The following is an 8,530-nucleotide window of genomic DNA, read 5'->3' as shown; positions in this document are numbered from 1 at the left end:
TTTTGATAAACTGCACTTGATAGTAATTCTCCGGGAGTTGTTTTAAAGAAAAACAGCATTTTTTCCCCATAGATTTTAACATATGAAAATTTAATGTTTTTCAAAATAAAAAAAATAATAGCAGGAGTTCCCCATTGCAGCTCAGTGGGTTAAGAACCCTACTAGTATCCATGAGGATGCAGTTCAATCCCTGGCTTTGCTCAGTGGGTTAAGGATCTGGTGTTGCTGTGAGCTGCAGTGTAGGTTGCAGATGCAGCTTAGATCTGGTGTTGCTGTGGCTGTAGTATAGGCTGGCAGCTGCAGCTCCAATTCGACCCCTAGTCTGGAAACATCCATGGAGGAGCAGCCCTAAAAAGAAAAATAAATAAATAAATAAATAGTAACCTTAAAAAAATAATGGCAGTAGTTGTTTTCATGAAAGAAAAAACATTGGTATATAATCTACAGAGGGCCATAAGATACAGAATTATAATTCATTTTTTTTGTCTTTTTAGGGGTGCACCCAAGGTGTATGGAGGTTCCCAGGCTAGGAGTCGAATTGGAGCTACAGCTGCCAGCCTACGCCACAGCCACAGCGATGCCAGATCCAAGCCACGTCTGTGACCTACACCACAGCTCATGGCAACGCCAGATCCTTAACCCACTGAGTGAGGCCAGGGATCGAACCTGTGTCCTCATGAATACTAGTCGGGTTTGTTAACCACTAAGCCATGACAGAAACTCCAGAATTATAATTCTTTAATTTACTCATGGTGGAAAAAAATAAACTTTAATGTTTGTTAAGAATTATTATGAAAGCAGCAGTAGGATGAGAATGAGAAAGGAAATCTAGTAGAGTCAAAAGAACATATTCTCCTGGACAATCTGAAAAAATATACATGGTAAATATGAAGACACAATATTAAAATACTCTAAGACTGCATGCCAATACATCTGATGAATTTATACAAAGTATTTCAAATGACTATGGAAAATTTATTGCATGCATCTTCATTCTATAACTTGGAAGGTATATGAGCAAGACTTCTTAAGAGAAACAGAATCAGTAAGCTGTACACCTAGGTACCTACAGGCAAAGATTTATTTGCAAATATGTACTCATATGATCATGGGAGCCAGCAAGTCCAAAATCCATGGGGCATACTGGAAAGCTAGAAATCCATCTAAGAGCTGATGTTTCAACCTTGAGTCTGAATATATTGGAGGAAAACTTCCTTCTATTTTGGGAAACCTCGGCTTGTGGTTTTAAGGTCTTCAATTGATTGGATGAGGCTCACCAACATTTTGGAGGATAAACTACTCAAAGTCCATGGACTCAAATATCTTTTTTTTCAAATGTTAATTACACATACAAGTACATTTACATCTAAACTGTTGTTTGAACAAAAAACTGGGCATCATAGTCTAGTCAAGTTGACATTTAAATTAACCATCACAGAATGCTTGGAGGGAAAGAACACTTTATATGTACTATGATTATAATGGCTTGCAGTCTTTTCTTTAGGATCCTTATTTGCAATTGATTTTACTAAACCTCTGAAATGACTTTGAATATCTTAGATACAGATTCCTGTTTAGCACATTGTACTAGAATGTTCAGCTGTGGCAAACTTCACCACTGAATAATACTTGGATACATTAGGTCCATTCTTTTCTACAAGTCAGCATCTGGTGGTCCATGCTTTGCTTAGTCACTTAACACAGCAGCCCACATATAAAAACAGTATGAAGAACAGAGTAGACAAGGGCTAATTAAAAATATACAAATAAGAATTGGGTCTTTGATATGAAAGAATGAGAACATTTTGTTCTGACATATTGAGGATCAGAAAAATGAATTAAACAGGAAGACATACCAGGATATTTTAAGTCAAGTAGCAGATTATAAGCCTACATACGAACTGTCATGTGTTACAATTCACTTCTGTTGCTTAGCAGAGCCTACTCTTAGTTATATCTGGAGACTATATATCAAGAATTTCCGAAAACATCCCTATCTCATAAAAGTCAAACTCCACTGAAACTAATGGCACAAAGCTATCTGTATTGTTTCTTTAGAAACTGGGTCTGCTTCTCTCTGATATGACTTGATAATTGATGTGCCACTCAGAATGATTTTTTTTTACACTTTGCAATGAATTTCCACATACAATACAATAGAAACATCGCCTCAATAAATTGTCAAGTAAAGAAGATAAAAGAAAACCAAATATATGAATAACACATGTTTGGACTCCATTAAAAAGGTTTTATTTTTGTTTGTTTTTATAATGAAAAAAGATGCAAGAGTTTGCTCTGAATGCTTTAGCGTGATAACTAAAATTTCCTTTTGCATCTTACATGGTGAGTCATTTTATGTTTTCTTAGTTGTTTAATGAATGCATTTTTTCTTCAAGATTCTGTGTTCAGTAGAAGGGACGCTCAGTTGAAAGAAAAATGAAATAGACTTAAAAAACAAAATTTCTAAAATGCTAGTAGCCTTGGGACTACTCTGGTAGCTCTGTTGCAGAAGCTGAGCTGTAATCTGTGGGTAGGTGGTTTTACCTGAACTTGACTACGGATGTAACCATTAGGACCCTGAACTAAAACATGAGCCTGACTCCAACTTTGATCACTTTATCCCTAGGATGCTGTCAAACGTGCTGCTCAGGCTTTCAGTAGCTAATGTCTCCAGAGGAAAATCTCTCCCCAAATCTGGGGTCACCTCTCTGGACTTATCTTCTCTTGAATATTGACCTGATAATTCTTCACTATTCTGTGAGATTTCAAGTGCCACCTAGCTCATGGCTTTTGTAATGTGAGCCACTTTTTTCCTTTAGTGGCAATGTTGGTTCAAAATATGCAGCCCTACCGCATCAGAAGTAGATTCCATCCCATTTCTCAACTCTTTTTTACCCTCCTCATCTCTCTTAAATTCAGAAGAATACAATTACCATCTTTTTGAAGTTCAAAGACAAATGCTACATAATCTAACTTAAATACTGTAACATGGATAGTGTTGGCTTTCACATTATTTATTTAATTTTGCTGAATTCTAGTTGTACTTATTTATTGATTGCCTTTGAGTCTCCGGTTGGGGCTTTCTTCCAATTTAAAAAGCCTCCCTACCTCTTCCCCTGCTCATATTATAAGGTCCAGCTTGAAGCTAATTCCATCCTTGCCTCTTTCTACTTCTCCTCTCTACTTGATCACTTCCTAGTTATAACTGCAATTTTACACATAGTATTTCTATTCAATAAGGGTTAACGTGTTTGTTGGACAAGATGATCTTTGCCACCCTGGACTGCAAACCCTCCTGAGACAGGATTTTAAACTCTTGGTATCTTTCTCTGAGTTTATTCAAGTGCTTCAGATATAATAGGGAGTCTAGCACCTGTTAGAGAGATCACTTTGACTATCTCACTGCAAGTTAAAGATTTTCCATCTGTCTTTGTATCTCATAGATGTTTCTGAACACCGACTTTTAACTGATATGTAGGAAGTATTTTTTTTCCAGTTTTTATCAGTTTTGACTTGTAATGCATATACCAAATAAAAGTTGAAACCTATGATTTCACAGATATGGTTGTGGTAATGTGGATAATAGGCATGTTAACGAGTACATAAGGGGAATTTGCAAAATTCATGGAGATGGTAGGTAAGTGTTGTAGGCTGATGGCAAAAATAGTTCCCATCTGCTCAAATGTGACTTGGCAGCTCCTTCCTTCAAGATGTGGTGGCCTTTCTCTCACCTTTCATCTCTGGGCTGGCCTTTTAACTTGTTTTGGCCAATAGAATGTGGCAGGAGTGACAGGATGCTAGTTCCAAGTTTACACTTCAGAAGCATTGTACGTTGTTGCTTCCTTGCAACCTTGTTGTGCAATTAGAAGATGCAGAAGCTGGTCTGCTAGATGATGAGAACCAAATGAAGCAAACTGGGTCTTCCCAGCCATGGACCTCCTAGGTCAGCCAGTTTCCAGGCATCCCTCAGCCAGCTGCAAATGCATTTAGTGAGCCAGCTAAAATCAGCTGTGACTGGCTTGAATCAACAGATCCATCCAGCTGACCCATAGACTCAGGAGCAAATATGTATATATTATTATCATAGGCCACTGAGGTTTTGTTAGGTATTATTGTGAAAATGCATAGTGAATGCATAATATTGCCAAAATTTGAGAAACACTGATGTTTGTACTTTACTAATTGTTTTCTTTGATCTTTTGATATGTATTTCATAATAGAGCCTGCTTCAAAATCAATTCCAGAACAGACTGTGGGAGAACGGCATATTGAGGCATTCCTTTTTCCATTGTAATTCAAGTAAGTAAACTTCAGTGTCTGTTTTTCCTACTTTTCTTCCCTGTGGAATCCTCCTTCAAATATCTTTTCTTACCATTACTCTAGACTCTAAAGCAGTGGCTAGATAGGGAAGGAAAATGACTGTGGTCTAAAAGAGATTATCAAAGGAAGGGAAGCCGTCTGGTGAAAACTGCTTTAGTAAATATTCATTCATCTCTTTAATTGCTTAAAAGTTTCAACTCCAACTATGATTGGTTAATAGCCCAATACGTTCTGCTTTTAAAGATTTGAATTATTGTTTCTCTCTTTACCATGTCAATTTTCTTGGAGGTCCCGTAGCTATTTTTTTAGATTGCTGTGGAAAGGGAGGAAGATGGAATTCTGGTTTGTGTCCTGGCTTCACTGTTGCCTCTGTGGCCTTGGGTGAGTTACTTTTTCTATGAGTGTTTCTTTCTCTATAAAATGAGAACGGTATCATTTTATTTATTTATTTATTTATTTATTTATTTATTTATTTATTTATTTATGTCTTTTCAGGACCACGCCTGTGGAATAGCGAGGTTCCCAGGCTAGGGATCAAAATGGAGCTGTAGCCGCTGGCCTACACCATAGCCACAGCAATGCCAGATCCCAGCCTTATCTGCGACCTACACCACAGCTCACGGCAATGCTGAATCCTTAACCCACTGAGTGAAGTCAGGGATTGAACCTGCATCCTTATGGATACCAGTCAGATTTGTTTCCACTGAGCCATGACAGGAACTCCAAGAATGGTACCATTTTTAGAAGAGATTTAAGATACTATACGTAAAGCATCTGGTACTAATACTTCTATAAAAAAAAAAATAGTAGTTACTTTCTCCTGGGCAGCTTGTGCTTTTTAGACACTGAGTACCAGATTTTCACTGGTTGACACATTTCTCCAACCATCCTAGCATGGTCCATTTGGGGCTGCTATAACAAAATATCACAGACTGGATTGCTTATACACACAGACATGTATATCTCACAGTTCTCGATGCTGGAAGCCTGAGATAGGGGTATCTGCATGGTGAAGTCCCCTTTTTTGGTTGTCTACTGTCCTCTTGCTGTGTCCTCACATGGTGGAGGGGAGGCTAAGGAGCTCTCTGGGGTCTCTCTTATGTAAACACTTATCCCATTCATGAGAGTTTTACCCATAGGACCTAATGCCCCACCTCCAGACACCATTAGATTGGAGGTTAGGATTTAAAGATATGAATTTGGAGGAGACAAACATATAATCTAGAATGTATCCCAAGCACAGTGACATTAAACTGATCTGAACTCTCTTCTTCCTTGAGTCACTTCCATAAAATTGGAAACAGGGTCTTGACTTTGACTATAGCCACATCAACTTACGCTTGTTGAACTAGGTTTGGTTGTTCTGCAGTATTCATTCTATTGAATTTTCCAGTATTTTTTCCAATATTTCCCTAGGTGAATTATTGAAACTAGTTTAAACATAATAACCTTCCCAAGATGGTTATCTTTTTCCTCTTAATTTTTAAAATAATTGCTTGAGTTTTATCTTATTTTGAACTGCGGATATATCTTTCCAGCACCATCTCGTGTTCCTACTAACCAAAGGTTTTTTTTTTTTTTTTTTTTTTGTCTTTTTGTCATTTCTTGGGCCGCTCCCTCGGCATATGGAAGTTCCCAGGCTAGGGGTCTAATCGGAGCTGAAGCCACTGGCCTACACCAGGGCCATAGCAACGCTGGATCCGAGCCGCGTCTGCAACCTACACCACAGCTAACGGCAACGCCGGATCGTTAACGCACTGAGCAAGGGCAGGGACCGAACCCGCAACCTCATGGTTCCTAGTCGGATTCGTTAACCACTGCACCACGACGGGAACTCCCACCAAAGTTTTGATAGATGTATTTTGTGTTTTGAGAGTGCAAACCTGAATATCAATATAAACCAGAACCCCAAGACTGGAAGGGATCTTCAAAAGAAAATTAGCACATTCTTGTCTGGTCAGAATTATTTAGAACCACATCCTTCAAAGATTTTTGGATGACCTAAGCTCAAACTCTTGGTATTCATCAGTGTTCACCAGGAAAACAAAGCTGATATAAATGAATGCGTCATATGGAATTGGGTCATGTGGTTATGGAGGGTGATGAGGTCGAATCTGCAGAGTTGATGTACCAGTTAGAAGATCACCAGGCAGAAAGATTCAATGGGCCAGCTCAAAGCTTCATAGGCAGGAAATTTCTCTCTTACTTGCAGAAGTGTCGGCATTTTACCTTATTCAGACTGTCAACTGCCTATCTGAGGGGAATCTGCTTCGCTCAGTCTGCAAATTTAAATGTTAATCTCATCTAAATCACCTTTACCGGAGTTCCCGTCGTGGCGCAGTGGTTAACGAATCCGACTAGGAACCATGAGGTTTTGTTTTCGATCCCTGGCCTTGCTCAGTGGGTTAAGGATCCGGCGTTGCTGTGAGCTGTGGTGTAGGTTGCAGATGCAGCTCGGATGCCTCGTTGCTGTGGCTCTGGTGTAGGCTGGTGGCTATGGCTCCGATTCAACCCCTAGCCTGGGAACTTCCATTTGCTGTGGGAGCGGCCTAAAAAAGGCTAAAAGACAAAAAAATAAATAAATAAATAAAAAATAAAAAATAATAAAAATAAAAATAAAAAAAAACCCCACCTTTACCGAAACATCTGTAATAATGTTTGACCAAATATCGGGGCCCCTGTGACCTAGTCAAGTTGACACATAAAACTCACTGTCACCTTCCTCACTCTTCAGAGGAAGATCCAGGGTATAGCGAGGTATATGCTCAAAATACGAGTAATGACACTTAAGATTGGAACCATTGATGTGCTAATAAATATTTGAAAAACCAGATCTCCAAGAGAGAGAAAAAACAAAAAAAGGGAAAAAAAGCCTGGTTTGTAGATTAACCAGTTTCCACGGTGGATATAAGAGTAGTGATGGGCAGAAAGGAAGAAAGAATGAAAAGCAAGAGGGGTTTTGCAAGGATGAAATAGGCCATGACCTGAGCAAGGAATCAAAGCAGCTTCCTGCACCGAGGGAATAGAAAGAAGAGAAGAGCTCTACCTGAAGTCATTTGCTCAGCCTGCACTGCATGACAACTGCATCACATCGATGTGTAAGGGGTCTGAGGATAAACCTTCAAATCTGAGATAGGCACCATGTTGGGTAATTCTTACTGTTAGAAGAATTGGGATCAGTTCAACTTACAGAATATGTCAAAGCACTATCATTAAACACCTCCTTTTGAGACACACATTTAGTCTCCAGAGATGTGACTTAACTAATCATTCACCCCAGATCAGTCAGATAGAACCCAAGTTGGTTCATGGGCCCTGGAAAGTGGGCCTTAGTAGCTTCTTTGAGGTAGGCAAGCCAGCTCTCATGGCCTCTACTTTCACTCTAAGGGAAGCAGGCACAAAACAGTTTATTTTTAATTATACAATTGAAGACATCAAAACTAAAACTAGGGGAAAATATTCCAGGTTTAAGCATTCCACTTTAAGTTGCCTTTGCTCAAACTCTAAATCCTTAGATTTTATACTGAATGAGCAACTGAACATTACAGATTTGAAAACCAACTCCACTGATGCTTGAGGTTTAAATGATTAAATAGTCTACCTATGCAAAATTTAATATACGAAATTTAAAGTAATCCACATCAAATAAAGAGTCACTGGATTTTCTCAAGCTATTCTTCTTAGGCCTAGAAGTTCTCCCCACGTACAAATGTTGCAATCTGGAAGTAATTCTGGAAATATTTTTTGAGTTAAAAGAGCTAGAAGTCTGATTTAAAAAAACAAATAAGCAAATTCTTATTTGACTGTGGATAGAATCAAATGTTCTGTGTTTGTATTCCAAGAAGCATCCTGTGATATGAACATTTTTTTCTCTTAAAGCAGAATATTGTATTTTTTTCTCTCTCTCTCTTTTTTTAACTATCATCACATAGGAAGCCCATTCTCTTTTATCCCTTAGAAAAGTCCATTCACAGTTGCACTAATAAATCAAACTAGATTAGAGAAGGAACTGGAAGACCCAGTCTAAATTTGGTTGTGACACTGCCTATGATGTGACTTTCGGCAAGTCGCTTATCTATAGTTTCTTTGCTTTTCAAGTGACTTGAATTAAACAATTCTAGTGTTACCTCCAGACCTTTCTACCCTGTGATCTCTGCCTACAACACATTTCTCCATCCTCCTCTCTAGACTGCTTACCCCTCCTCCCAAC

Source organism: Sus scrofa, chromosome 13 (assembly GCF_000003025.6).
Source record: "Sus scrofa isolate TJ Tabasco breed Duroc chromosome 13, Sscrofa11.1, whole genome shotgun sequence".
Lineage (NCBI taxonomy): Eukaryota > Metazoa > Chordata > Mammalia > Artiodactyla > Suidae > Sus > Sus scrofa.
This window is presented reverse-complemented; position numbering follows the sequence as displayed.